This window comes from Musa acuminata, chromosome BXJ1-8, assembly GCF_036884655.1.
Source record: "Musa acuminata AAA Group cultivar baxijiao chromosome BXJ1-8, Cavendish_Baxijiao_AAA, whole genome shotgun sequence".
Taxonomy (NCBI): Eukaryota; Viridiplantae; Streptophyta; class Magnoliopsida; order Zingiberales; family Musaceae; genus Musa; species Musa acuminata.
In genome coordinates, this window is record NC_088334.1 from 39957192 (window position 1) to 39983100 (window position 25909).

The following is a 25909-nucleotide window of genomic DNA, read 5'->3' on the forward strand; positions in this document are numbered from 1 at the left end:
CCGCGACGTGCACAAAGGCGAGTGACGACGCACACAAAAAGAGTGCGATCATACCAGCACTAAAGCACCGGATCCCATCAGAACTCCGAAGTTAAGCTTGCTTGGGCGAGAGTAGTACTAGGATGGGTGACCCCTTGGGAAGTCCTCGTGTTGCACTACATTATGCGCCCCGAGCGGCCAAAAGACTTACTTAAAACTCTCTTTTAAGCTTTTCAATTTTTCCAGCATTATGGCCAACAATAAATATGTCATTAACATATATATAGCAGGAGAATAATGAAATCATTATCTAAAAATTTCTTCATAAAACATACAATGACCAGACATGGTTCTAGGATGGGTGACCCCCTGGGAAGTCCTCGTGTTGCACTCCTTTCTGCGCCCCGAGCGGCCAAAACCTCTCCCGTCGACCTCCGAGGCGATGGTTTTGGGCCTCGGAATTTGCTGTGACCGCTACGCAGTCAGTCTCGTGGGGCTCGGAGAGAGCTTTCCGGAATGGGGCCGCAATAGCGATTCCGAGTTCGTTCGAGAAAGTCCCGATGGTTTCGGCGCGCGCTTGCCGTGTCCGGTACGCGGTCGGCCTCGTGGGCATCGGAGGGATCCGACAATGGCGATTACGAGATCGTTCGAGAGGTTTCGGGGCTCCGGTCGTCGATGCGCCGTCCGCGACGTGCACAAAGGCGAGGGACGACGCACAGAAAACGAGTGCGATCATACCAGCACTAAAGCACCGGATCCCATTAGAACTCCGAAGTTAAGCTTGCTTGGGCGAGAGTAGTACTAGGATGGGTGACCCCCTGGGAAGTCCTCGTGTTGCACTCCTTTTTGCGCCCCGAGCGGCCAAAAGACTTACTTAAAACTCTCTTTTAAGCTTTTCAATTTTTCCAGCATTATGGCCAACAATAAATATGTCATTAACATATATATAGCAGGAGAATAATGAAATCATCATCTAAAAATTTCTTCATAAAACATACAATGACCAGACATGGTTCTAGGATGGGTGACCCCTTGGGAAGTCCTCGTGTTGCACTCCTTTTTGCGCCCCGAGCGGCCAAAACCTCTCCCGTCGACCTCCGAGGCGATGGTTTTGGGCCTCGGAATTTGCCGTGACCGCTACGCAGTCAGTCTCGTGGGGCTCGGAGAGAGCTTTCCGGAATGGGGCCGCAATAGCGATTCCGAGTTCGTTCGAGAAAGTCCCGATGGTTTCGGCGCGCGCTTGCCGTGTCCGGTACGCGGTCGGCCTCGTGGGCATCGGAGGGATCCGACAATGGTGGTTCCGAGATCGTTCGAGAGGTTTCGGGGCTCCGGTCGTCGATGCGCCGTCCGCGACTTGCACAAAGGCGAGGGACGACGCACACAAAACGAGCGCGATCATACCAGCACTAAAGCACCGGATCCCATCAGAACTCCGAAGTTAAGCCTGCTTGGGCGAGAGTAGTACTAGGATGGGTGACCCCCTGGGAAGTCCTCGTGTTGCACTCCTTTTTGCGCCCCGAGCGGCCAAAAGACTTACTTAAAACTCTCTTTTAAGCTTTTCAATTTTTCCAGCATTATGGCTAACAATAAATATGTCATTAACATATATATAGCAGGAGAATAATGAAATCATCATCTAAAAATTTCTTCATAAAACATACAATGACCAGACATGGTTCTAGGATGGGTGACCCCCTGGGAAGTCCTCGTGTTGCACTCCTTTTTGCGCCCCGAGCGGCCAAAACCTCTCCCGTCGTCTCCGAGGCGATGGTTTTGGGCCTCGGAATTTGCCGTGACCGCTACGCAGTCAGTCTCGTGGGGCTCGGAGAGAGCTTTCCGGAATGGGGCCGCAATAGCGATTCCGAGTTCGTTCGAGAAAGTCCCGATGGTTTCGGCGCGCGCTTGCCGTGTCCGGTACGCGGTCGGCCTCGTGGGCATCGGAGGGATCCGACAATGGCGATTCCGAGATCGTTCGAGAGGTTTCGGGGCTCCGGTCGTCGATGCGCCGTCCGCGACGTGCACAAAGGCGAGGGACGACGCACACAAAACGAGTGCGATCATACCAGCACTAAAGCACCGGATCCCATCAGAACTCCGAAGTTAAGCGTGCTTTGGGAAGTCCTCGTGTTGCACTCCTTTTTGCGCCCCGAGCGGCCAAAAGACTTACTTAAAACTCTCTTTTAAGCTTTTCAATTTTTCCAGCATTATGGCCAACAATAAATATGTCATTAACATATATATAGCAGGAGAATAATGAAATCATCATCTACAAATTTCTTCATAAAACATACAATGACCAGACATGGTTCTTGGATGGGTGACCCCCTGGGAAGTCCTCGTGTTGCACTCCTTTTTGCGCCCCGAGCGGCCAAAACCTCTCCCGTCGACCTCCGAGGCGATGGTTTTGGGCCTCGGAATTTGTCGTCGATGCGCCGTCCGCGACGTGCACAAAGGCGAGTGACGACGCACACAAAAAGAGTGCGATCATACCAGCACTAAAGCACCGGATCCCATCAGAACTCCGAAGTTAAGCTTGCTTGGGCGAGAGTAGTACTAGGATGGGTGACCCCTTGGGAAGTCCTCGTGTTGCACTACATTATGCGCCCCGAGCGGCCAAAAGACTTACTTAAAACTCTCTTTTAAGCTTTTCAATTTTTCCAGCATTATGGCCAACAATAAATATGTCATTAACATATATATAGCAGGAGAATAATGAAATCATTATCTAAAAATTTCTTCATAAAACATACAATGACCAGACATGGTTCTAGGATGGGTGACCCCCTGGGAAGTCCTCGTGTTGCACTCCTTTCTGCGCCCCGAGCGGCCAAAACCTCTCCCGTCGACCTCCGAGGCGATGGTTTTGGGCCTCGGAATTTGCTGTGACCGCTACGCAGTCAGTCTCGTGGGGCTCGGAGAGAGCTTTCCGGAATGGGGCCGCAATAGCGATTCCGAGTTCGTTCGAGAAAGTCCCGATGGTTTCGGCGCGCGCTTGCCGTGTCCGGTACGCGGTCGGCCTCGTGGGCATCGGAGGGATCCGACAATGGCGATTACGAGATCGTTCGAGAGGTTTCGGGGCTCCGGTCGTCGATGCGCCGTCCGCGACGTGCACAAAGGCGAGGGACGACGCACAGAAAACGAGTGCGATCATACCAGCACTAAAGCACCGGATCCCATTAGAACTCCGAAGTTAAGCTTGCTTGGGCGAGAGTAGTACTAGGATGGGTGACCCCCTGGGAAGTCCTCGTGTTGCACTCCTTTTTGCGCCCCGAGCGGCCAAAAGACTTACTTAAAACTCTCTTTTAAGCTTTTCAATTTTTCCAGCATTATGGCCAACAATAAATATGTCATTAACATATATATAGCAGGAGAATAATGAAATCATCATCTAAAAATTTCTTCATAAAACATACAATGACCAGACATGGTTCTAGGATGGGTGACCCCTTGGGAAGTCCTCGTGTTGCACTCCTTTTTGCGCCCCGAGCGGCCAAAACCTCTCCCGTCGACCTCCGAGGCGATGGTTTTGGGCCTCGGAATTTGCCGTGACCGCTACGCAGTCAGTCTCGTGGGGCTCGGAGAGAGCTTTCCGGAATGGGGCCGCAATAGCGATTCCGAGTTCGTTCGAGAAAGTCCCGATGGTTTCGGCGCGCGCTTGCCGTGTCCGGTACGCGGTCGGCCTCGTGGGCATCGGAGGGATCCGACAATGGTGGTTCCGAGATCGTTCGAGAGGTTTCGGGGCTCCGGTCGTCGATGCGCCGTCCGCGACTTGCACAAAGGCGAGGGACGACGCACACAAAACGAGCGCGATCATACCAGCACTAAAGCACCGGATCCCATCAGAACTCCGAAGTTAAGCCTGCTTGGGCGAGAGTAGTACTAGGATGGGTGACCCCCTGGGAAGTCCTCGTGTTGCACTCCTTTTTGCGCCCCGAGCGGCCAAAAGACTTACTTAAAACTCTCTTTTAAGCTTTTCAATTTTTCCAGCATTATGGCTAACAATAAATATGTCATTAACATATATATAGCAGGAGAATAATGAAATCATCATCTAAAAATTTCTTCATAAAACATACAATGACCAGACATGGTTCTAGGATGGGTGACCCCCTGGGAAGTCCTCGTGTTGCACTCCTTTTTGCGCCCCGAGCGGCCAAAACCTCTCCCGTCGTCTCCGAGGCGATGGTTTTGGGCCTCGGAATTTGCCGTGACCGCTACGCAGTCAGTCTCGTGGGGCTCGGAGAGAGCTTTCCGGAATGGGGCCGCAATAGCGATTCCGAGTTCGTTCGAGAAAGTCCCGATGGTTTCGGCGCGCGCTTGCCGTGTCCGGTACGCGGTCGGCCTCGTGGGCATCGGAGGGATCCGACAATGGCGATTCCGAGATCGTTCGAGAGGTTTCGGGGCTCCGGTCGTCGATGCGCCGTCCGCGACGTGCACAAAGGCGAGGGACGACGCACACAAAACGAGTGCGATCATACCAGCACTAAAGCACCGGATCCCATCAGAACTCCGAAGTTAAGCGTGCTTTGGGAAGTCCTCGTGTTGCACTCCTTTTTGCGCCCCGAGCGGCCAAAAGACTTACTTAAAACTCTCTTTTAAGCTTTTCAATTTTTCCAGCATTATGGCCAACAATAAATATGTCATTAACATATATATAGCAGGAGAATAATGAAATCATCATCTACAAATTTCTTCATAAAACATACAATGACCAGACATGGTTCTTGGATGGGTGACCCCCTGGGAAGTCCTCGTGTTGCACTCCTTTTTGCGCCCCGAGCGGCCAAAACCTCTCCCGTCGACCTCCGAGGCGATGGTTTTGGGCCTCGGAATTTGTCGTCGATGCGCCGTCCGCGACGTGCACAAAGGCGAGTGACGACGCACACAAAACGAGTGCGATCATACCAGCACTAAAGCACCGGATCCCAACAGAACTCCGAAGTTAAGCGTGCTTGGGCGAGAGTAGTACTAGGATGGGTGACCCCTTGGGAAGTCCTCGTGTTGCACTACATTATGCGCCCCGAGCGGCCAAAAGACTTACTTAAAACTCTCTTTTAAGCTTTTCAATTTTTCCAGCATTATGGCCAACAATAAATATGTCATTAACATATATATAGCAGGAGAATAATGAAATCATCATCTAAAAATTTCTTCATAAAACATACAATGACCAGACATGGTTCTAGGATGGGTGACCCCCTGGGAAGTCCTCGTGTTGCACTCCTTTCTGCGCCCCGAGCGGCCAAAACCTCTCCCGTCGACCTCCGAGGCGATGGTTTTGGGCCTCGGAATTTGCTGTGACCGCTACGCAGTCAGTCTCGTGGGGCTCGGAGAGAGCTTTCCGGAATGGGGCCGCAATAGCGATTCCGAGTTCGTTCGAGAAAGTCCCGATGGTTTCGGCGCGCGCTTGCCGTGTCCGGTACGCGGTCGGCCTCGTGGGCATCGGAGGGATCCGACAATGGCGATTACGAGATCGTTCGAGAGGTTTCGGGGCTCCGGTCGTCGATGCGCCGTCCGCGACGTGCACAAAGGCGAGGGACGACGCACAGAAAACGAGTGCGATCATACCAGCACTAAAGCACCGGATCCCATTAGAACTCCGAAGTTAAGCTTGCTTGGGCGAGAGTAGTACTAGGATGGGTGACCCCCTGGGAAGTCCTCGTGTTGCACTCCTTTTTGCGCCCCGAGCGGCCAAAAGACTTACTTAAAACTCTCTTTTAAGCTTTTCAATTTTTCCAGCATTATGGCCAACAATAAATATGTCATTAACATATATATAGCAGGAGAATAATGAAATCATCATCTAAAAATTTCTTCATAAAACATACAATGACCAGACATGGTTCTAGGATGGGTGACCCCTTGGGAAGTCCTCGTGTTGCACTCCTTTTTGCGCCCCGAGCGGCCAAAACCTCTCCCGTCGACCTCCGAGGCGATGGTTTTGGGCCTCGGAATTTGCCGTGACCGCTACGCAGTCAGTCTCGTGGGGCTCGGAGAGAGCTTTCCGGAATGGGGCCGCAATAGCGATTCCGAGTTCGTTCGAGAAAGTCCCGATGGTTTCGGCGCGCGCTTGCCGTGTCCGGTACGCGGTCGGCCTCGTGGGCATCGGAGGGATCCGACAATGGTGGTTCCGAGATCGTTCGAGAGGTTTCGGGGCTCCGGTCGTCGATGCGCCGTCCGCGACGTGCACAAAGGCGAGGGACGACGCACACAAAACGAGCGCGATCATACCAGCACTAAAGCACCGGATCCCATCAGAACTCCGAAGTTAAGCCTGCTTGGGCGAGAGTAGTACTAGGATGGGTGACCCCCTGGGAAGTCCTCGTGTTGCACTCCTTTTTGCGCCCCGAGCGGCCAAAAGACTTACTTAAAACTCTCTTTTAAGCTTTTCAATTTTTCCAGCATTATGGCTAACAATAAATATGTCATTAACATATATATAGCAGGAGAATAATGAAATCATCATCTAAAAATTTCTTCATAAAACATACAATGACCAGACATGGTTCTAGGATGGGTGACCCCCTGGGAAGTCCTCGTGTTGCACTCCTTTTTGCGCCCCGAGCGGCCAAAACCTCTCTCGTCGACCTCCGAGGCGATGGTTTTGGGCCTCGGAATTTGCCGTGACCGCTACGCAGTCAGTCTCGTGGGGCTCGGAGAGAGCTTTCCGGAATGGGGCCGCAATAGCGATTCCGAGTTCGTTCGAGAAAGTCCCGATGGTTTCGGCGCGCGCTTGCCGTGTCCGGTACGCGGTCGGCCTCGTGGGCATCGGAGGGATCCGACAATGGCGATTCCGAGATCGTTCGAGAGGTTTCGGGGCTCCGGTCGTCGATGCGCCGTCCGCGACGTGCACAAAGGCGAGGGACGACGCACACAAATCGAGTGCGATCATACCAGCACTAAAGCACCGGATCCCATCAGAACTCCGAAGTTAAGCGTGCTTTGGGAAGTCCTCGTGTTGCACTCCTTTTTGCGCCCCGAGCGGCCAAAAGACTTACTTAAAACTCTCTTTTAAGCTTTTCAATTTTTCCAGCATTATGGCCAACAATAAATATGTCATTAACATATATATAGCAGGAGAATAATGAAATCATCATCTACAAATTTCTTCATAAAACATACAATGACCAGACATGGTTCTTGGATGGGTGACCCCCTGGGAAGTCCTCGTGTTGCACTCCTTTTTGCGCCCCGAGCGGCCAAAACCTCTCCCGTCGACCTCCGAGGCGATGGTTTTGGGCCTCGGAATTTGTCGTCGATGCGCCGTCCGCGACGTGCACAAAGGCGAGTGACGACGCACACAAAACGAGTGCGATCATACCAGCACTAAAGCTCCGGATCCCATCAGAACTCCGAAGTTAAGCGTGCTTGGGCGAGAGTAGTACTAGGATGGGTGACCCCTTGGGAAGTCCTCGTGTTGCACTACATTTTGCGCCCCGAGCGGCCAAAAGACTTACTTAAAACTCTCTTTGAAGCTTTTCAATTTTTCCAGCATTATGGCCAACAATAAATATGTCATTAACATATATATAGCAGGAGAATAATGAAATCATCATCTAAAAATTTCTTCATAAAACATACAATGACCAGACATGGTTCTAGGATGGGTGACCCCCTGGGAAGTCCTCGTGTTGCACTCCTTTCTGCGCCCCGAGCGGCCAAAACCTCTCCCGTCGACCTCCGAGGCGATGGTTTTGGGCCTCGGAATTTGCTGTGACCGCTACGCAGTCAGTCTCGTGGGGCTCGGAGAGAGCTTTCCGGAATGGGGCCGCAATAGCGATTCCGAGTTCGTTCGAGAAAGTCCCGATGGTTTCGGCGCGCGCTTGCCGTGTCCGGTACGCGGTCGGCCTCGTGGGCATCGGAGGGATCCGACAATGGCGATTACGAGATCGTTCGAGAGGTTTCGGGGCTCCGGTCGTCGATGCGCCGTCCGCGACGTGCACAAAGGCGAGGGACGACGCACACAAAACGAGTGCGATCATACCAGCACTAAAGCACCGGATCCCATCAGAACTCCGAAGTTAAGCGTGCTTGGGCGAGAGTAGTACTAGGATGGGTGACCCCCTGGGAAGTCCTCGTGTTGCACTCCTTTTTGCGCCCCGAGCGGCCAAAAGACTTACTTAAAACTCTCTTTTAAGCTTTTCAATTTTTCCAGCATTATGGCCAACAATAAATATGTCATTAACATATATATAGCAGGAGAATAATGAAATCATCATCTAAAAATTTCTTCATAAAACATACAATGACCAGACATGGTTCTAGGATGGGTGACCCCTTGGGAAGTCCTCGTGTTGCACTCCTTTTTGCGCCCCGAGCGGCCAAAACCTCTCCCGTCGACCTCCGAGGCGATGGTTTTGGGCCTCGGAATTTGCCGTGACCGCTACGCAGTCAGTCTCGTGGGGCTCGGAGAGAGCTTTCCGGAATGGGGCCGCAATAGCGATTCCGAGTTCGTTCGAGAAAGTCCCGATGGTTTCGGCGCGCGCTTGCCGTGTCCGGTACGCGGTCGGCCTCGTGGGCATCGGAGGGATCCGACAATGGCGGTTCCGAGATCGTTCGAGAGGTTTCGGGGCTCCGGTCGTCGATGCGCCGTCCGCGACGTGCACAAAGGCGAGGGACGACGCACACAAAACGAGCGCGATCATACCAGCACTAAAGCACCGGATCCCATCAGAACTCCGAAGTTAAGCCTGCTTGGGCGAGAGTAGTACTAGGATGGGTGACCCCCTGGGAAGTCCTCGTGTTGCACTCCTTTTTGCGCCCCGAGCGGCCAAAAGACTTACTTAAAACTCTCTTTTAAGCTTTTCAATTTTTCCAGCATTATGGCTAACAATAAATATGTCATTAACATATATATAGCAGGAGAATAATGAAATCATCATCTAAAAATTTCTTCATAAAACATACAATGACCAGACATGGTTCTAGGATGGGTGACCCCCTGGGAAGTCCTCGTGTTGCACTCCTTTTTGCGCCCCGAGCGGCCAAAACCTCTCCCGTCGACCTCCGAGGCGATGGTTTTGGGCCTCGGAATTTGCCGTGACCGCTACGCAGTCAGTCTCGTGGGGCTCGGAGAGAGCTTTCCGGAATGGGGCCGCAATAGCGATTCCGAGTTCGTTCGAGAAAGTCCCGATGGTTTCGGCGCGCGCTTGCCGTGTCCGGTACGCGGTCGGCCTCGTGGGCATCGGAGGGATCCGACAATGGCGATTCCGAGAACGTTCGAGAGGTTTCGGGGCTCCGGTCGTCGATGCGCCGTCCGCGACGTGCACAAAGGCGAGGGACGACGCACACAAAACGAGTGCGATCATACCAGCACTAAAGCACCGAATCCCATCAGAACTCCGAAGTTAAGCCTGCTTGGGCGAGAGTAGTACTAGGATGGGTGACCCCCTGGGAAGTCCTCGTGTTGCACTCCTTTTTGCGCCCCGAGCGGCCAAAAGACTTACTTAAAACTCTCTTTTAAGCTTTTCAATTTTTCCAGCATTATGGCCAACAATAAATATGTCATTAACATATATATAGCAGGAGAATAATGAAATCATCATCTAAAAATTTCTTCATAAAACATACAATGACCAGACATGGTTCTTGGATGGGTGACCCCCTGGGAAGTCCTCGTGTTGCACTCCTTTTTGCGCCCCGAGCGGCCAAAACCTCTCCCGTCGACCTCCGAGGCGATGGTTTTGGGTCTCGGAATTTGTCGTCGATGCGCCGTCCGCGACGTGCACAAAGGCGAGGGACGACGCACACAAAACGAGTTCGATCATACCAGCACTAAATCACCGGATCCCATCAGAACTCCGAAGTTAAGCGTGCTTGTGCGAGAGTAGTACTAGGATGGGTGACCCCTTGGGAAGTCCTCGTGTTGCACTCCTTTTTGCGCCCCGAGCGGCCAAAAGACTTACTTAAAACTCTCTTTTAAGCTTTTAAATTTTTCCAGCATTATGGCCAACAATAAATATGTCATTAACATATATATAGCAGGAGAATAATGAAATCATCATCTAAAAATTTCTTCATAAAACATACAATGACCAGACATGGTTCTAGGATGGGTGACCCCCTGGGAAGTCCTCGTGTTGCACTCCTTTCTGTGCCCCGAGCGGCCCAAACCTCTCCCGTCGACCTCCGAGGCGATGGTTTTGGGCCTCGGAATTTGCCGTGACCGCTACGCAGTCAGTCTCGTGGGGCTCGGAGAGAGCTTTCCGGAATGGGGCCGCAATAGCGATTCCGAGTTCGTTCGAGAAAGTCCCGATGGTTTCGGCGCGCGCTTGCCGTGTCCGGTACGCGGTCGGCCTCGTGGGCATCGGAGGGATCCGACAATGGCGATTACGAGATCGTTCGAGAGGTTTCGGGGCTCCGGTCGTCGATGCGCCGTCCGCGACGTGCACAAAGGCGAGGGACGACGCACACAAAACGAGTGCGATCATACCAGCACTAAAGCACCGGATCCCATCAGAACTCCGAAGTTAAGCCTGCTTGGGCGAGAGTAGTACTAGGATGGGTGACCCCCTTGGAAGTCCTCGTGTTGCACTCCTTTTTGCGCCCCGAGCGGCCAAAAGACTTACTTAAAACTCTCTTTTAAGCTTTTCAATTTTTCCAGCATTATGGCCAACAATAAATATGTCATTAACATATATATAGCAGGAGAATAATGAAATCATCATCTAAAAATTTCTTCATAAAACATACAATGACCAGACATGGTTCTAGGATGGGTGACCCCTTGGGAAGTCCTCGTGTTGCACTCCTTTTTGCGCCCCGAGCGGCCAAAACCTCTCCCGTCGACCTCCGAGGCGATGGTTTTGGGCCTCGGAATTTGCCGTGACCGCTACGCTGTCAGTCTCGTGGGGCTCGGAGAGAGCTTTCCGGAATGGGGCCGCAATAGCGATTCCGAGTTCGTTCGAGAAAGTCCCGATGGTTTCGGCGCGCGCTTGCCGTGTCCGTTACGCGGTCGGCCTCGTGGGCATCGGAGGGATCCGACAATGGCGGTTCCGAGATCGTTCGAGAGGTTTCGGGGCTCCGGTCGTCGATGCGCCGTCCGCGACGTGCACAAAGGCGAGGGACGACGCACACAAAACGAGCGCGATCATACCAGCACTAAAGCACCGGATCCCATCAGAACTCCGAAGTTAAGCCTGCTTGGGCGAGAGTAGTACTAGGATGGGTGACCCCCTGGGAAGTCCTCGTGTTGCACTCCTTTTTGCGCCCCGAGCGGCCAAAAGACTTACTTAAAACTCTCTTTTAAGCTTTTCAATATTCCAGCATTAAGGCTAACAATAAATATGTCATTAACATATATATATCAGGAGAATAATGAAATCATCATCTAAAAATTTCTTCATAAAACATACAATGACCAGACATGGTTCTAGGATGGGTGACCCCCTGGGAAGTCCTCGTGTTGCACTCCTTTTTGCGCCCCGAGCGGCCAAAACCTCTCCCGTCGACCTCCGAGGCGATGGTTTTGGGCCTCGGAATTTGCCGTGACCGCTACGCAGTCAGTCTTGTGGGGCTCGGAGAGAGCTTTCCGGAATGGGGCCGCAATAGCGATTCCGAGTTCGTTCGAGAAAGTCCCGATGGTTTCGGCGCGCGCTTGCCGTGTCCGGTACGCGGTCGGCCTCGTGGGCATCGGAGGGATCCGACAATGGCGATTACGAGATCGTTCGAGAGGTTTCGGGGCTCCGGTCGTCGATGCGCCGTCCGCGACGTGCACAAAGGCGAGGGACGACGCACACAAAACGAGTGCGATCATACCAGCACTAAAGCACCGGATCCCATCAGAACTCCGAAGTTAAGCCTGCTTGGGCGAGAGTAGTACTAGGATGGGTGACCCCCTGGGAAGTCCTCGTGTTGCACTCCTTTTTGCGCCCCGAGCGGCCAAAAGACTTACTTAAAACTCTCTTTTAAGCTTTTCAATTTTTCCAGCATTATGGCCAACAATAAATATGTCATTAACATATATATAGCAGGAGAATAATGAAATCATCATCTAAAAATTTCTTCATAAAACATACAATGACCAGACATGGTTCTAGGATGGGTGACCCCCTGGGAAGTCCTCGTGTTGCACTCCTTTTTGCGCCCCGAGCGGCCAAAACCTCTCCCGTCGACCTCCGAGGCGATGGTTTTGGGCCTCGGAATTTGCCGTGACCGCTACGCTGTCAGTCTCGTGGGGCTCGGAGAGAGCTTTCCGGAATGGGGCCGCAATAGCGATTCCGAGTTCGTTCGAGAAAGTCCCGATGGTTTCGGCGCGCGCTTGCCGTGTCCGGTACGCGGTCGGCCTCGTGGGCATCGGAGGGATCCGACAATGGCGGTTCCGAGATCGTTCGAGAGGTTTCGGGGCTCCGGTCGTCGATGCGCCGTCCGCGACGTGCACAAAGGCGAGGGACGACGCACACAAAACGAGTGCGATCATACCAGCACTAAAGCACCGGATCCCATCAGAACTCCGAAGTTAAGCCTGCTTGGGCGAGAGTAGTACTAGGATGGGTGACCCCTTGGGAAGTCCTCGTGTTGCACTCCTTTTTGCGCCCCGAGCGGCCAAAAGACTTACTTAAAACTCTCTTTTAAGCTTTTCAATTTTTCCAGCATTATGGCCAACAATAAATATGTCATTAACATATATATAGCAGGAGAATAATGAAATCATCATCTAAAAATTTCTTCATAAAACATACAATGACCAGACATGGTTCTAGGATGGGTGACCCCCTGGGAAGTCCTCGTGTTGCACTCCTTTTTGCGCCCCGAGCGGCCAAAACCTCTCCCGTCGACCTCCGAGGCGATGGTTTTGGGCCTCGGAATTTGCCGTGACCGCTACGCAGTCAGTCTCGTGGGGCTCGGAGAGAGCTTTCCGCAATGGGGCCGCAATAGCGATTCCGAGTTCGTTCGAGAAAGTCCCGATGGTTTCGGCGCGCGCTTGCCGTGTCCGGTACGCGGTCGGCCTCGTGGGCATCGGAGGGATCCGACAATGGCGATTCCGAGATCGTTCGAGAGGTTTCGGGGCTCCGGTCGTCGATGCGCCGTCCGCGACGTGCACAAAGGCGAGGGACGACGCACACAAAACGAGTGCGATCATACCAGCACTAAAGCACCGGATCCCATCAGAACTCCGAAGTTAAGCTTGCTTGGGCGAGAGTAGTACTAGGATGGGTGACCCCCTTGGAAGTCCTCGTGTTGCACTCCTTTTTGCGCCCCGAGCAGCCAAAAGACTTACTTAAAACTCTCTTTTAAGCTTTTCAATTTTTCCAGCATTATGGCTAACAATAAATATGTCATTAACATATATATAGCAGGAGAATAATGAAATCATCATCTAAAAATTTCTTCATAAAACATACAATGACCAGACATGGTTCTAGGATGGGTGACCCCCTGGGAAGTCCTCGTGTTGCACTCCTTTTTGCGCCCCGAGCGGCCAAAACCTCTCCCGTCGACCTCCGAGGCGATGGTTTTGGGCCTCGGAATTTGCCGTGACCGCTACGCAGTCAGTCTCGTGGGGCTCGGAGAGAGCTTTCCGGAATGGGGCCGCAATAGCGATTCCGAGTTCGTTCGAGAAAGTCCCGATGGTTTCGGCGCGCGCTTGCCGTGTCCGGTACGCGGTCGGCCTCGTGGGCATCGGAGGGATCCGACAATGGCGATTCCGAGATCGTTCGAGAGGTTTCGGGGCTCCGGTCGTCGATGCGCCGTCCGCGACGTGCACAAAGGCGAGGGACGACGCACACAAAACGAGTGCGATCATACCAGCACTAAAGCACCGGATCCCATCAGAACTCCGAAGTTAAGCTTGCTTGGGCGAGAGTAGTACTAGGAAGGGTGACCCCCTTGGAAGTCCTCGTGTTGCACTCCTTTTTGCGCCCCGAGCGGCCAAAAGACTTACTTAAAACTCTCTTTTAAGCTTTTCAATTTTTCCAGCATTATGGCTAACAATAAATATGTCATTAACATATATATAGCAGGAGAATAATGAAATCATCATCTAAAAATTTCTTCATAAAACATACAATGACCAGACATGGTTCTAGGATGGGTGACCCCCTGGGAAGTCCTCGTGTTGCACTCCTTTTTGCGCCCCGAGCGGCCAAAACCTCTCCCGTCGACCTCCGAGGCGATGGTTTTGGGCCTCGGAATTTGCCGTGACCGCTACGCAGTCAGTCTCGTGGGGCTCGGAGAGAGCTTTCCGCAATGGGGCCGCAATAGCGATTCCGAGTTCGTTCGAGAAAGTCCCGATGGTTTCGGCGCGCGCTTGCCGTGTCCGGTACGCGGTCGGCCTCGTGGGCATCGGAGGGATCCGACAATGGCGATTCCGAGATCGTTCGAGAGGTTTCGGGGCTCCGGTCGTCGATGCGCCGTCCGCGACGTGCACAAAGGCGAGGGACGACGCACACAAAACGAGTGCGATCATACCAGCACTAAAGCACCGGATCCCATCAGAACTCCGAAGTTAAGCATGCTTAGGCGAGAGTAGTACTAGGATGGGTGACCCCCTGGGAAGTCCTCGTGTTGCACTCCTTTATGCGCCCCGAGTGGCCAAAAGACTTACTTAAAACTGTCTTTTAAGCTTTTCAATTTTTCCAGCATTATGGCTAACATTAAATATGTCATTAACATATATATAGCAGGAGAATAATGAAATCATCATCTAAAAATTTATTCATAAAACATACAATGACCAGACATGGTTCTAGGATGGGTGACCCCCTGGGAAGTCCTCGTGTTGCACTCCTTTCTGCGCCCCGAGCGGCCAAAACCTCTCCCGTCGACCTCCGAGGCGATGGTTTTGGGCCTCGGAATTTGCCGTGACCGCTACGCAGTCAGTCTCGTGGGGCTCGGAGAGAGCTTTCCGGAATGGGGCCGCAATAGCGATTCCGAGTTCGTTCGAGAAAGTCCCGATGGTTTCGGCGCGCGCTTGCCGTGTCCGGTACGCGGTCGGCCTCGTGGGCATCGGAGGGATCCGACAATGGCGGTTCCGAGATCGTTCGAGAGGTTTCGGGGCTCCGGTCGTCGATGCGCCGTCCGCGACGTGCACAAAGGCGAGGGACGACGCACACAAAACGAGCGCGATCATACCAGCACTAAAGCACCGGATCCCATCAGAACTCCGAAGTTAAGCCTGCTTGGGCGAGAGTAGTACTAGGATGGGTGACCCCCTGTGAAGTCCTCGTGTTGCACTCCTTTTTGCGCCCCGAGCGGCCAAAAGACTTACTTAAAACTCTCTTTTAAGCTTTTCAATATTCCAGCATTATGGCTAACAATAAATATGTCATTAACATATATATATCAGGAGAATAATGAAATCATCATCTAAAAATTTCTTCATAAAACATACAATGACCAGACATGGTTCTAGGATGGGTGACCCCCTGGGAAGTCCTCGTGTTGCACTCCTTTTTGCGCCCCGAGCGGCCAAAACCTCTCCCGTCGACCTCCGAGGCGATGGTTTTGGGCCTCGGAATTTGCCGTGACCGCTACGCAGTCAGTCTCGTGGGGCTCGGAGAGAGCTTTCCGGAATGGGGCCGCAATAGCGATTCCGAGTTCGTTCGAGAAAGTCCTGATGGTTTCGGCGCGCGCTTGCCGTGTCCGGTACGCGGTCGGCCTCGTGGGCATCGGAGGGATCCGACAATGGCGATTCCGAGATCGTTCGAGAGGTTTCGGGGCTCCGGTCGTCGATGCGCCGTCCGCGACGTGCACAAAGGCGAGGGACGACGCACACAAAACGAGTGCGATCATACCAGCACTAAAGCACCGGATCCCATCAGAACTCCGAAGTTAAGCTTGCTTGGGCGAGAGTAGTACTAGGATGGGTGACCCCCTTGGAAGTCCTCGTGTTGCACTCCTTTTTGCGCCCCGAGCGGCCAAAAGACTTACTTAAAACTCTCTTTTAAGCTTTTCAATTTTTCCAGCATTATGGCTAACAATAAATATGTCATTAACATATATATAGCAGGAGAATAATGAAATCATCATCTAAAAATTTCTTCATAAAACATACAATGACCAGACATGGTTCTAGGATGGGTGACCCCCTGGGAAGTCCTCGTGTTGCACTCCTTTTTGCGCCCCGAGCGGCCAAAACCTCTCCCGTCGACCTCCGAGGCGATGGTTTTGGGCCTCGGAATTTGCCGTGACCGCTACGCAGTCAGTCTCGTGGGGCTCGGAGAGAGCTTTCCGCAATGGGGCCGCAATAGCGATTCCGAGTTCGTTCGAGAAAGTCCCGATGGTTTCGGCGCGCGCTTGCCGTGTCCGGTACGCGGTCGGCCTCGTGGGCATCGGAGGGATCCGACAATGGCGATTCCGAGATCGTTCGAGAGGTTTCGGGGCTCCGGTCGTCGATGCGCCGTCCGCGACGTGCACAAAGGCGAGGGACGACGCACACAAAACGATTGCGATCATACCAGCACTAAAGCACCGGATCCCATCAGAACTCCGAAGTTAAGCATGCTTGGGCGAGAGTAGTACTAGGATGGGTGACCCCCTGGGAAGTCCTCGTGTTGCACTCCTTTTTGCGCCCCGAGTGGCCAAAAGACTTACTTAAAACTGTCTTTTAAGCTTTTCAATTTTTCCAGCATTATGGCTAACAATAAATATGTCATTAACCTATATATAGCAGGAGAATAATGAAATCATCATCTAAAAATTTCTTCATAAAACATACAATGACCAGACATGGTTCTAGGATGGGTGACCCCCTGGGAAGTCCTCGTGTTGCACTCCTTTTTGCGCCCCGAGCGGCCAAAACCTCTCCCGTCGACCTCCGAGGCGATGGTTTTGGGCCTCGGAATTTGCCGTGACCGCTACGCAGTCAGTCTCGTGGGGCTCGGAGAGAGCTTTCCGGAATGGGGCCGCAATAGCGATTCCGAGTTCGTTCGAGAAAGTCCCGATGGTTTCGGCGCGCGCTTGCCGTGTCCGGTACGCGGTCGATGCGCCGTCCGCGACGTGCACAAAGGCGAGGGACGACGCACACAAAACGATTGCGATCATACCAGCACTAAAGCACCGGATCCCATCAGAACTTCGAATTTAAGCGTGCTTGGGCGAGAGTAGTACTAGGATGGGTGACCCCCTGGGAAGTCCTTGTGTTGCACTCCTTTTTGCGCCCCGAGCGGCCAAAAGACTTACTTAAAACTCTCTTTTAAGCTTTTCAATTTTTCCAGCATTATGGCCAACAATAAATATGTCATTAACATATATATAGCAGGAGAATAATGAAATCATCATCTAAAAATTTCTTCATAAAACATACAATGACCAGACATGGTTCTAGGATGGGTGACCCCCTGGGAAGTCCTCGTGTTGCACTCCTTTTTGCGCCCCGAGCGGCCAAAACCTCTCCCGTCGACCTCCGAGGCGATGGTTTTGGGCCTCGGAATTTGCCGTCGATGCGCCGTCCGCGACGTGCACAAAGGCGAGGGACGACGCACACAAAAAGAGTGCGATCATACCAGCACTAAAGCACCGGATCCCATCAGAACTCCGAAGTTAAGCGTGCTTGGGCGAGAGTAGTACTACGATGGGTGACCCCCTGGGAAGTCCTCGTGTTGCACTCCTTTTTGCGCCCCGAGCGGCCAAAAGACTTACTTAAAACTCTCTTTTAAGCTTTTCAATTTTTCCAGCATTATGGCCAACAATAAATATGTCATTAACATATATATAGCAGGAGAATAATGAAATCATCATCTAAAAATTTCTTCATAAAACATACAATGACCAGACATGGTTCTAGGATGGGTGACCCCCTGGGAAGTCCTCGTGTTGCACTCCTTTTTGCGCCCCGAGCGGCCAAAACCTCTCCCGTCGACCTCCGAGGCGATGGTTTTGGGCCTCGGAATTTGCCGTGACCGCTACGCAGTCAGTCTCGTGGGGCTCGGAGAGAGCTTTCCGGAATGGGGCCGCAATAGCGATTCCGAGTTCGTTCGAGAAAGTCCCGATGGTTTCGGCGCGCGCTTGCCGTGTCCGGTACGCGGTCGGCCTCGTGGGCATCGGAGGGATCCGACAATGGCGATTCCGAGATCGTTCGAGAGGTTTCGGGGCTCCGGTCGTCGATGCGCCGTCCGCGACGTGCACAAAGGCGAGGGACGACGCACACAAAACGAGTGCGATCATACCAGCACTAAAGCACCGGATCCCATCAGAACTCCGAAGTTAAGCCTGCTTGGGCGAGAGTAGTACTAGGATGGGTGACCCCCTGGGAAGTCCTCGTGTTGCACTCCTTTTTGCGCCCCGAGCGGCCAAAAGACTTACTTAAAACTCTCTTTTAAGCTTTTCAATTTTTCCAGCATTATGGCCAACAATAAATATGTCATTAACATATATATAGCAGGAGAATAATGAAATCATCATCTAAAAATTTCTTCATAAAACATACAATGACCAGACATGGTTCTTGGATGGGTGACCCCCTGGGAAGTCCTCGTGTTGCACTCCTTTTTGCGCCCCGAGCGGCCAAAACCTCTCCCGTCGACCTCCGAGGCGATGGTTTTGGGCCTCGGAATTTGTCGTCGATGCGCCGTCCGCGACGTGCACAAAGGCGAGGGACGACGCACACAAAATGAGTGCGATCATACCAGCACTAAAGCACCGGATCCCATCAGAACTCCGAAGTTAAGGGTGCTTGGGCGAGAGTAGTACTAGGATGGGTGACCCCTTGGGAAGTCCTCGTGTTGCACTCCTTTTTGCGCCCCGAGCGGCCAAAAGACTTACTTAAAACTCTCTTTTAAGCTTTTAAATTTTTCCAGCATTATGGCCAACAATAAATATGTCATTAACATATATATAGCAGGAGAATAATGAAATCATCATCTAAAAATTTCTTCATAAAACATACAATGACCAGACATGGTTCTAGGATGGGTGACCCCCTGGGAAGTCCTCGTGTTGCACTCCTTTCTGCGCCCCGAGCGGCCAAAACCTCTCCCGTCGACCTCCGAGGCGATGGTTTTGGGCCTCGGAATTTGCCGTGACCGCTACGCAGTCAGTCTCGTGGGGCTCGGAGAGAGCTTTCCGGAATGGGGCCGCAATAGCGATTCCGAGTTCGTTCGAGAAAGTCCCGATGGTTTCGGCGCGCGCTTGCCGTGTCCGGTACGCGGTCGGCCTCGTGGGCATCGGAGGGATCCGACAATGGCGATTCCGAGATCGTTCGAGAGGTTTCGGGGCTCCGGTCGTCGATGCGCCGTCCGCGACGTGCACAAAGGCGAGGGACGACGCACACAAAACGAGTGCGATCATACCAGCACTAAAGCACCGGATCCCATCAGAACTCCGAAGTTAAGCCTGCTTGGGCGAGAGTAGTACTAGGATGGGTGACCCCCTGGGAAGTCCTTGTGTTGCACTCCTTTTTGCGCCCCGAGCGGCCAAAAGACTTACTTAAAACTCTCTTTTAAGCTTTTCAATTTTTCCAGCATTATGGCCAACAATAAATATGTCATTAACATATATATAGCAGGAGAATAATGAAATCATCATCTAAAAATTTCTTCATAAAACATACAATGACCAGACATGGTTCTAGGATGGGTGACCCCCTGGGAAGTCCTCGTGTTGCACTCCTTTTTGCGCCCCGAGCGGCCAAAACCTCTCCCGTCGACCTCCGAGGCGATGGTTTTGGGCCTCGGAATTTGCCGTCGATGCGCCGTCCGCGACGTGCACAAAGGGGAGGGACGACGCACACAAAACGATTGCGATCATACCTGCACTAAAGCACCGGATCCCATCAAAACTCCGAAGTTAAGCGTGCTTGGGCTAGAGTAGTACTAGGATGGGTGACCCCCTGGGCAGTCCTCGTGTTGCACTCCTTTTTGCGCCCCGAGCGGCCAAAAGACTTACTTAAAACTCTCTTTTAAGCTTTTCAATTTTTCCAGCATTATGGCCAACAATAAATATGTCATTAACATATATATAGCAGGAGAATAATGAAATCATCATCTAAAAATTTCTTCATAAAACATACAATGACCAGACATGGTTCTTGGATGGGTGACCCCCTGGGAAGTCCTCGTGTTGCACTCTTTTTTGCGCCCCGAGCGGCCAAAACCTCTCCCGTCGACCTCCGAGGCGATGGTTTTGGGCCTCGGAATTTGTCGTCGATGCGCCGTCCGCGACGTGCACAAAGGCGAGGGACGACGCACACAAAATGAGTGCGATCATACCAGCACTAAAGCACCGGATCCCATCAGAACTCCGAAGTTAATCATGCTTGGGCGAGAGTAGTACTAGGATGGGTGACCCCCTGGGAAGTCCTCGTGTTGCACTCCTTTTTGCGCCCCGAGCGGCCAAAAGACTTACTTAAAACTCTCTTTTAAGCTTTTCAATTTTTCCAGCATTATGGCCAACAATAAATATGTCATTAACATATATATAGCAGGAGAATAATGAAATCATCATCTAAAAATTTCTTCATAAAACATACAATGACCAGACATGGTTCTAGGATGGGTGACCCCCTGGGAAGTCCTCGTGTTGCACTCCTTTCTGCGCCCCGAGCGGCCAAAACCTCTCCCGTCGACCTCCGAGGCGATGGTTTTGGGCCTCGGAATTTGCCGTCGATGCGCCGTCCGCGACGTGCACAAAGGCGAGGGACGACGCATACAAAAAGAGTGCGATCATACCAGCACTAAAGCACCGGATTCCATCAGAACTCCGAAGTTAAGCGTGCTTGGGCGAGAGTAGTATTAGGATGGGTGACCCCCTGGGAAGTCCTCTTGTTTCACTCTTTTTTGCGCCCCGAGCGGCCAAAAGACTTACTTAAAACTCTCTTTTAAGCTTTTCAATTTTTCCAGCAATATGGCCAACAATAAATATGTCATTAACATATATATAGCAGGAGAATAATGAAATCATCATCTAAAAATTTCTTCATAAAACATACAATGACCAGACATGGTTCTAGGATGGGTGACCCCCTGGGAAGTCCTCGTGTTGCACTCCTTTTTGCGCCCCGAGCGGCCAAAACCTCTCCCGTCGACCTCCGAGGCGATGGTTTTGGGCCTCGGAATTTGCCGTGACCGCTACGCAGTCAGTCTCGTGGGGCTCGGAGAGAGCTTTCCGGAATGGGGCCGCAATAGCGATTCCGAGTTCGTTCGAGAAAGTCCCGATGGTTTCGGCGCGCGCTTGCCGTGTCCGGTACGCGGTCGGCCTCGTGGGCATCGGAGGGATCCGACAATGGCGATTCCGAGATCGTTCGAGAGGTTTCGGGGCTCCGGTCGTCGATGCGCCGTCCGCGACGTGCACAAAGGCGAGGGACGACGCACACAAAACGAGTGCGATCATACCAGCACTAAAGCAATGGATCCCATCAGAACTCCGAAGTTAAGCATGCTTGGGCGAGAGTAGTACTAGGATGGGTGACCCCCTGGGAAGTCCTCGTGTTGCACTCCTTTTTGCGCCCCGAGTGGCCAAAAGACTTACTTAAAACTGTCTTTTAAGCTTTTCAATTTTTCCAGCATTATGGCTAACAATAAATATGTCATTAACATATATATAGCTGGAGAATAATGAAATCATCATCTAAAAATTTCTTCATAAAACATACAATGACCAGACATGGTTCTAGGATGGGTGACCCCCTGGGAAGTCCTCGTGTTGCACTCCTTTTTGCGCCCCGAGCGGCCAAAACCTCTCCCGTCGACCTCCGAGGCGATGGTTTTGGGCCTCGGAATTTGCCGTGACCGCTACGCAGTCAGTCTCGTGGGGCTCGGAGAGAGCTTTCCGGAATGGGGCCGCAATAGCGATTCCGAGTTCGTTCGAGAAAGTCCCGATGGTTTCGGCGCGCGCTTGCCGTGTCCGGTACGCGGTCGGCCTCGTGGGCATCGGAGGGATCCGACAATGGCGATTCCGAGATCGTTCGAGAGGTTTCGGGGCTCCGGTCGTCGATGCGCCGTCCGCGACGTGCACAAAGGCGAGGGACGACGCACACAAAACGATTGCGATCATACCAGCACTAAAGCACCGGATCCCATCAGAACTTCGAATTTAAGCGTGCTTGGGCGAGAGTAGTACTAGGATGGGTGACCCCCTGGGAAGTCCTTGTGTTGCACTCCTTTTTGCGCCCCGAGCGGCCAAAAGACTTACTTAAAACTCTCTTTTAAGCTTTTCAATTTTTCCAGCATTATGGCCAACAATAAATATGTCATTAACATATATATAGCAGGAGAATAATGAAATCATCATCTAAAAATTTCTTCATAAAACATACAATGACCAGACATGGTTCTAGGATGGGTGACCCCCTGGGAAGTCCTCGTGTTGCACTCCTTTTTGCGCCCCGAGCGGCCAAAACCTCTCCCGTCGACCTCCGAGGCGATGGTTTTGGGCCTCGGAATTTGCCGTCGATGCGCCGTCCGCGACGTGCACAAAGGGGAGGGACGACGCACACAAAACGATTGCGATCATACCTGCACTAAAGCACCGGATCCCATCAAAACTCCGAAGTTAAGCGTGCTTGGGCTAGAGTAGTACTAGGATGGGTGACCCCCTGGGCAGTCCTCGTGTTGCACTCCTTTTTGCGCCCCGAGCGGCCAAAAGACTTACTTAAAACTCTCTTTTAAGCTTTTCAATTTTTCCAGCATTATGGCCAACAATAAATATGTCATTAACATATATATAGCAGGAGAATAATGAAATCATCATCTAAAAATTTCTTCATAAAACATACAATGACCAGACATGGTTCTTGGATGGGTGACCCCCTGGGAAGTCCTCGTGTTGCACTCTTTTTTGCGCCCCGAGCGGCCAAAACCTCTCCCGTCGACCTCCGAGGCGATGGTTTTGGGCCTCGGAATTTGCCGTGACCGCTACGTAGTCAGTCTCGTGGGGCTCGGAGAGAGCTTTCCGGAATGGGGCCGCAATAGCGATTCCGAGTTCGTTCGAGAAAGTCCCGATGGTTTCGGCGCGCGCTTGCCGTGTCCGGTACTCGGTCGGCCTCGTGGGCATCGGAGGGATCCGACAATGGCGATTCCGAGATCGTTCGAGAGGTTTCGGGGCTCCGGTCGTCGATGCGCCGTCCGCGACGTGCACAAAGGCGAGGGACGACGCACACAAAACGATTGCGATCATACCAGCACTAAAGCACCGGATCCCATCAGAACTTCGAATTTAAGCGTGCTTGGGCGAGAGTAGTACTAGGATGGGTGACCCCCTGGGAAGTCCTTGTGTTGCACTCCTTTTTGCGCCCCGAGCGGCCAAAAGACTTACTTAAAACTCTCTTTTAAGCTTTTCAATTTTTCCAGCATTATGGCCAACAATAAATATGTCATTAACATATATATAGCAGGAGAATAATGAAATCATCATCTAAAAATTTCTTCATAAAACATACAATGACCAGACATGGTTCTAGGATGGGTGACCCCCTGGGAAGTCCTCGTGTTGCACTCCTTTTTGCGCCCCGAGCGGCCAAAACCTCTCCCGTCGACCTCCGAGGCGATGGTTTTGGGCCTCGGAATTTGCCGTCGATGCGCCGTCCGCGACGTGCACAAAGGGGAGGGACGACGCACACAAAACGATTGCGATCATACCAGCACTAAAGCACCGGATCCCATCAAAACTCCGAAGTTAAGCGTGCTTGGGCGAGAGTAGTATTAGGATGGGTGACCCCCTTGGAAGTCCTCGTGTTGCACTCCTTTTTGCGCCCCGAGCGGCCAAAAGACTTACTTAAAACTCTCTTTTAAGCTTTTCAATTTTTCCAGCATTATGGCCAACAATAAATATGTCATTAACATATTTATAGCAGGAGAATAATGAAATCATCATCTAAAAATTTCTTCATAAAACATACAATGACCAGACATGGTTCTAGGATGGGTGACCCCCTGGGAAGTCCTCGTGTTGCACTCCTTTCTGCGCACCGAGCGGCCAAAACCTCTCCCGTCGACCTCCGAGGCGATGGTTTTGGGCCTCGGAATTTGCCGTGACCGCTACGTAGTCAGTCTCGTGGGGCTCGGAGAGAGCTTTCCGGAATGGGGCCGCAATAGCGATTCCGAGTTCGTTCGAGAAAGTCCCGATGGTTTCGGCGCGCGCTTGCCGTGTCCGGTACTCGGTCGGCCTCGTGGGCATCGGAGGGATCCGACAATGGCGATTCCGAGATCGTTCGAGAGGTTTCGGGGCTCCGGTCGTCGATGCGCCGTCCGCGACGTGCACAAAGGCGAGGGACGACGCACACAAAACGATTGCGATCATACCAGCACTAAAGCACCGGATCCCATCAGAACTTCGAATTTAAGCGTGCTTGGGCGAGAGTAGTACTAGGATGGGTGACCCCCTGGGAAGTCCTTGTGTTGCACTCCTTTTTGCGCCCCGAGCGGCCAAAAGACTTACTTAAAACTCTCTTTTAAGCTTTTTAATTTTTCCAGCATTATGGCCAACAATAAATATGTCATTAACATATATATAGCAGGAGAATAATGAAATCATCATCTAAAAATTTCTTCATAAAACATACAATGACCAGACAAGGTTCTTGGATGGGTGACCCCCTGGGAAGTCCTCGTGTTGCACTCCTTTTTGCGCCCCGAGCGGCCAAAACCTCTCCCGTCGACCTCCGAGGCGATGGTTTTGGGCCTCGGAATTTGCCGTCGATGCGCCGTCCGCGACGTGCACAAAGGCGAGGGACGACGCACACAAAAAGAGTGCGATCATACCAGCACTAAAGCACCGGATTCCATCAGAACTCCGAAGTTAAGCGTGCTTGGGCGAGAGTAGTATTAGGATGGGTGACCCCCTGGGAAGTCCTCTTGTTTCACTCTTTTTTGCGCCCCGAGCGGCCAAAAGACTTACTTAAAACTCTCTTTTAAGCTTTTCAATTTTTCCAGCATTATGGCCAACAATAAATATGTCATTAACATATATATAGCAGGAGAATAATGAAATCATCATCTAAAAATTTCTTCATAAAACATACAATGACCAGACATGGTTCTAGGATGGGTGACCCCCTGGGAAGTCCTCGTGTTGCACTCCTTTTTGCGCCCCGAGCGGCCAAAACCTCTCCCGTCGACCTCCGAGGCGATGGTTTTGGGCCTCGGAATTTGCCGTGACCGCTACGCAGTCAGTCTCGTGGGGCTCGGAGAGAGCTTTCCGGAATGGGGCCGCAATAGCGATTCCGAGTTCGTTCGAGAAAGTCCCGATGGTTTCGGCGCGCGCTTGCCGTGTCCGGTACGCGGTCGGCCTCGTGGGCATCGGAGGGATCCGACAATGGCGATTCCGAGATCGTTCGAGAGGTTTCGGGGCTCCGGTCGTCGATGCGCCGTCCGCGACGTGCACAAAGGCGAGGGACGACGCACACAAAACTAGTGCGATCATACCAGCACTAAAGCACCGGATCCCATCAGAACTCCGAAGTTAAGCCTGCTTGGGCGAGAGTAGTACTAGGATGGGTGACCCCCTTGGAAGTCCTCGTGTTGCACTCCTTTTTGCGCCCCGAGCGGCCAAAAGACTTACTTAAAACTCTCTTTTAAGCTTTTCAATTTTTCCAGCATTATGGCCAACAATAAATATGTCATTAACATATATATAGCAGGAGAATAATGAAATCATCATCTAAAAATTTCTTCATAAAACATACAATGACCAGACATGGTTCTTGGATGGGTGACCCCCTGGGAAGTCCTCGTGTTGCACTCCTTTTTGCGCCCCGAGCGGCCAAAACCTCTCCCGTCGACCTCCGAGGCGATGGTTTTGGGCCTCGGAATTTGTCGTCGATGCGCCGTCCGCGACGTGCACAAAGGCGAGGGACGACGCACACAAAACGATTGCGATCATACCAGCACTAAAGCACCGGATCCAATCAGAACTCCGAAGTTAAGCGTGCTTGGGCGAAAGTAGTACTAGGATGGGTGACCCCTTGGGAAGTCCTCTTGTTTCACTCTTTTTTGCGCCCCGAGCGGCCAAAAGACTTACTTAAAACTCTCTTTTAAGCTTTTCAATTTTTCCAGCA

General features: G+C 52.0%; 41 non-coding genes across 41 annotated transcripts; all 41 read left to right on the forward strand.

Moving 5' to 3' along the window:
• Nucleotides 1-40: 40 nt before the first annotated feature.
• LOC135589550 (5S ribosomal RNA) lies at nucleotides 41-159 on the forward strand. The gene has a single exon (XR_010476957.1). It is a non-coding gene; the product is annotated as a 5S ribosomal RNA (ribosomal RNA).
• A 544-nt stretch (nucleotides 160-703) lies between these two features.
• LOC135592011 (5S ribosomal RNA) lies at nucleotides 704-822 on the forward strand. Its single transcript, XR_010478777.1, has one exon. It is a non-coding gene; the product is annotated as a 5S ribosomal RNA (ribosomal RNA).
• Nucleotides 823-1366: 544 nt separating this feature from the next.
• Nucleotides 1367-1485, forward strand: LOC135589507 (5S ribosomal RNA). The gene has a single exon (XR_010476914.1). It is a non-coding gene; the product is annotated as a 5S ribosomal RNA (ribosomal RNA).
• A 970-nt stretch (nucleotides 1486-2455) lies between these two features.
• On the forward strand, nucleotides 2456-2574 carry LOC135589551 (5S ribosomal RNA). Its single transcript, XR_010476958.1, has one exon. It is a non-coding gene; the product is annotated as a 5S ribosomal RNA (ribosomal RNA).
• A 544-nt stretch (nucleotides 2575-3118) lies between these two features.
• On the forward strand, nucleotides 3119-3237 carry LOC135592012 (5S ribosomal RNA). The gene has a single exon (XR_010478778.1). It is a non-coding gene; the product is annotated as a 5S ribosomal RNA (ribosomal RNA).
• Nucleotides 3238-3781: 544 nt separating this feature from the next.
• Nucleotides 3782-3900, forward strand: LOC135589508 (5S ribosomal RNA). The gene has a single exon (XR_010476916.1). It is a non-coding gene; the product is annotated as a 5S ribosomal RNA (ribosomal RNA).
• Nucleotides 3901-4870: 970 nt separating this feature from the next.
• Nucleotides 4871-4989, forward strand: LOC135589416 (5S ribosomal RNA). The gene has a single exon (XR_010476824.1). It is a non-coding gene; the product is annotated as a 5S ribosomal RNA (ribosomal RNA).
• Nucleotides 4990-5533: 544 nt separating this feature from the next.
• LOC135592013 (5S ribosomal RNA) lies at nucleotides 5534-5652 on the forward strand. The gene has a single exon (XR_010478779.1). It is a non-coding gene; the product is annotated as a 5S ribosomal RNA (ribosomal RNA).
• Nucleotides 5653-6196: 544 nt separating this feature from the next.
• On the forward strand, nucleotides 6197-6315 carry LOC135589509 (5S ribosomal RNA). Its single transcript, XR_010476917.1, has one exon. It is a non-coding gene; the product is annotated as a 5S ribosomal RNA (ribosomal RNA).
• Nucleotides 6316-7286: 971 nt separating this feature from the next.
• LOC135592058 (5S ribosomal RNA) lies at nucleotides 7287-7405 on the forward strand. Its single transcript, XR_010478824.1, has one exon. It is a non-coding gene; the product is annotated as a 5S ribosomal RNA (ribosomal RNA).
• A 544-nt stretch (nucleotides 7406-7949) lies between these two features.
• On the forward strand, nucleotides 7950-8068 carry LOC135591037 (5S ribosomal RNA). The gene has a single exon (XR_010478413.1). It is a non-coding gene; the product is annotated as a 5S ribosomal RNA (ribosomal RNA).
• A 544-nt stretch (nucleotides 8069-8612) lies between these two features.
• On the forward strand, nucleotides 8613-8731 carry LOC135589510 (5S ribosomal RNA). The gene has a single exon (XR_010476918.1). It is a non-coding gene; the product is annotated as a 5S ribosomal RNA (ribosomal RNA).
• Nucleotides 8732-9275: 544 nt separating this feature from the next.
• On the forward strand, nucleotides 9276-9394 carry LOC135589739 (5S ribosomal RNA). Its single transcript, XR_010477145.1, has one exon. It is a non-coding gene; the product is annotated as a 5S ribosomal RNA (ribosomal RNA).
• Nucleotides 9395-9734: 340 nt separating this feature from the next.
• Nucleotides 9735-9853, forward strand: LOC135590334 (5S ribosomal RNA). Its single transcript, XR_010477741.1, has one exon. It is a non-coding gene; the product is annotated as a 5S ribosomal RNA (ribosomal RNA).
• A 544-nt stretch (nucleotides 9854-10397) lies between these two features.
• LOC135589383 (5S ribosomal RNA) lies at nucleotides 10398-10516 on the forward strand. The gene has a single exon (XR_010476791.1). It is a non-coding gene; the product is annotated as a 5S ribosomal RNA (ribosomal RNA).
• Nucleotides 10517-11060: 544 nt separating this feature from the next.
• LOC135589512 (5S ribosomal RNA) lies at nucleotides 11061-11179 on the forward strand. Its single transcript, XR_010476920.1, has one exon. It is a non-coding gene; the product is annotated as a 5S ribosomal RNA (ribosomal RNA).
• Nucleotides 11180-11722: 543 nt separating this feature from the next.
• LOC135591948 (5S ribosomal RNA) lies at nucleotides 11723-11841 on the forward strand. The gene has a single exon (XR_010478714.1). It is a non-coding gene; the product is annotated as a 5S ribosomal RNA (ribosomal RNA).
• A 544-nt stretch (nucleotides 11842-12385) lies between these two features.
• LOC135592033 (5S ribosomal RNA) lies at nucleotides 12386-12504 on the forward strand. Its single transcript, XR_010478799.1, has one exon. It is a non-coding gene; the product is annotated as a 5S ribosomal RNA (ribosomal RNA).
• Nucleotides 12505-13048: 544 nt separating this feature from the next.
• Nucleotides 13049-13167, forward strand: LOC135589305 (5S ribosomal RNA). The gene has a single exon (XR_010476713.1). It is a non-coding gene; the product is annotated as a 5S ribosomal RNA (ribosomal RNA).
• A 544-nt stretch (nucleotides 13168-13711) lies between these two features.
• LOC135589755 (5S ribosomal RNA) lies at nucleotides 13712-13830 on the forward strand. The gene has a single exon (XR_010477162.1). It is a non-coding gene; the product is annotated as a 5S ribosomal RNA (ribosomal RNA).
• A 544-nt stretch (nucleotides 13831-14374) lies between these two features.
• On the forward strand, nucleotides 14375-14493 carry LOC135589424 (5S ribosomal RNA). The gene has a single exon (XR_010476833.1). It is a non-coding gene; the product is annotated as a 5S ribosomal RNA (ribosomal RNA).
• A 544-nt stretch (nucleotides 14494-15037) lies between these two features.
• On the forward strand, nucleotides 15038-15156 carry LOC135589823 (5S ribosomal RNA). The gene has a single exon (XR_010477229.1). It is a non-coding gene; the product is annotated as a 5S ribosomal RNA (ribosomal RNA).
• A 543-nt stretch (nucleotides 15157-15699) lies between these two features.
• Nucleotides 15700-15818, forward strand: LOC135589306 (5S ribosomal RNA). The gene has a single exon (XR_010476714.1). It is a non-coding gene; the product is annotated as a 5S ribosomal RNA (ribosomal RNA).
• Nucleotides 15819-16362: 544 nt separating this feature from the next.
• On the forward strand, nucleotides 16363-16481 carry LOC135592078 (5S ribosomal RNA). The gene has a single exon (XR_010478844.1). It is a non-coding gene; the product is annotated as a 5S ribosomal RNA (ribosomal RNA).
• Nucleotides 16482-16950: 469 nt separating this feature from the next.
• On the forward strand, nucleotides 16951-17069 carry LOC135590144 (5S ribosomal RNA). Its single transcript, XR_010477550.1, has one exon. It is a non-coding gene; the product is annotated as a 5S ribosomal RNA (ribosomal RNA).
• Nucleotides 17070-17409: 340 nt separating this feature from the next.
• Nucleotides 17410-17528, forward strand: LOC135592087 (5S ribosomal RNA). Its single transcript, XR_010478853.1, has one exon. It is a non-coding gene; the product is annotated as a 5S ribosomal RNA (ribosomal RNA).
• Nucleotides 17529-18072: 544 nt separating this feature from the next.
• Nucleotides 18073-18191, forward strand: LOC135591950 (5S ribosomal RNA). Its single transcript, XR_010478715.1, has one exon. It is a non-coding gene; the product is annotated as a 5S ribosomal RNA (ribosomal RNA).
• A 340-nt stretch (nucleotides 18192-18531) lies between these two features.
• On the forward strand, nucleotides 18532-18650 carry LOC135592111 (5S ribosomal RNA). The gene has a single exon (XR_010478877.1). It is a non-coding gene; the product is annotated as a 5S ribosomal RNA (ribosomal RNA).
• A 544-nt stretch (nucleotides 18651-19194) lies between these two features.
• On the forward strand, nucleotides 19195-19313 carry LOC135592156 (5S ribosomal RNA). The gene has a single exon (XR_010478922.1). It is a non-coding gene; the product is annotated as a 5S ribosomal RNA (ribosomal RNA).
• Nucleotides 19314-19653: 340 nt separating this feature from the next.
• On the forward strand, nucleotides 19654-19772 carry LOC135590605 (5S ribosomal RNA). Its single transcript, XR_010478011.1, has one exon. It is a non-coding gene; the product is annotated as a 5S ribosomal RNA (ribosomal RNA).
• Nucleotides 19773-20112: 340 nt separating this feature from the next.
• Nucleotides 20113-20231, forward strand: LOC135592166 (5S ribosomal RNA). The gene has a single exon (XR_010478932.1). It is a non-coding gene; the product is annotated as a 5S ribosomal RNA (ribosomal RNA).
• A 340-nt stretch (nucleotides 20232-20571) lies between these two features.
• LOC135590620 (5S ribosomal RNA) lies at nucleotides 20572-20690 on the forward strand. The gene has a single exon (XR_010478026.1). It is a non-coding gene; the product is annotated as a 5S ribosomal RNA (ribosomal RNA).
• Nucleotides 20691-21234: 544 nt separating this feature from the next.
• On the forward strand, nucleotides 21235-21353 carry LOC135589703 (5S ribosomal RNA). The gene has a single exon (XR_010477109.1). It is a non-coding gene; the product is annotated as a 5S ribosomal RNA (ribosomal RNA).
• A 544-nt stretch (nucleotides 21354-21897) lies between these two features.
• On the forward strand, nucleotides 21898-22016 carry LOC135590145 (5S ribosomal RNA). The gene has a single exon (XR_010477551.1). It is a non-coding gene; the product is annotated as a 5S ribosomal RNA (ribosomal RNA).
• A 340-nt stretch (nucleotides 22017-22356) lies between these two features.
• On the forward strand, nucleotides 22357-22475 carry LOC135590606 (5S ribosomal RNA). The gene has a single exon (XR_010478012.1). It is a non-coding gene; the product is annotated as a 5S ribosomal RNA (ribosomal RNA).
• A 544-nt stretch (nucleotides 22476-23019) lies between these two features.
• LOC135590146 (5S ribosomal RNA) lies at nucleotides 23020-23138 on the forward strand. Its single transcript, XR_010477552.1, has one exon. It is a non-coding gene; the product is annotated as a 5S ribosomal RNA (ribosomal RNA).
• A 340-nt stretch (nucleotides 23139-23478) lies between these two features.
• On the forward strand, nucleotides 23479-23597 carry LOC135590214 (5S ribosomal RNA). The gene has a single exon (XR_010477621.1). It is a non-coding gene; the product is annotated as a 5S ribosomal RNA (ribosomal RNA).
• Nucleotides 23598-24141: 544 nt separating this feature from the next.
• Nucleotides 24142-24260, forward strand: LOC135590148 (5S ribosomal RNA). Its single transcript, XR_010477555.1, has one exon. It is a non-coding gene; the product is annotated as a 5S ribosomal RNA (ribosomal RNA).
• Nucleotides 24261-24600: 340 nt separating this feature from the next.
• LOC135590621 (5S ribosomal RNA) lies at nucleotides 24601-24719 on the forward strand. Its single transcript, XR_010478028.1, has one exon. It is a non-coding gene; the product is annotated as a 5S ribosomal RNA (ribosomal RNA).
• Nucleotides 24720-25263: 544 nt separating this feature from the next.
• LOC135589758 (5S ribosomal RNA) lies at nucleotides 25264-25382 on the forward strand. The gene has a single exon (XR_010477164.1). It is a non-coding gene; the product is annotated as a 5S ribosomal RNA (ribosomal RNA).
• Nucleotides 25383-25722: 340 nt separating this feature from the next.
• Nucleotides 25723-25841, forward strand: LOC135590976 (5S ribosomal RNA). Its single transcript, XR_010478380.1, has one exon. It is a non-coding gene; the product is annotated as a 5S ribosomal RNA (ribosomal RNA).
• Nucleotides 25842-25909: the final 68 nt, after the last annotated feature.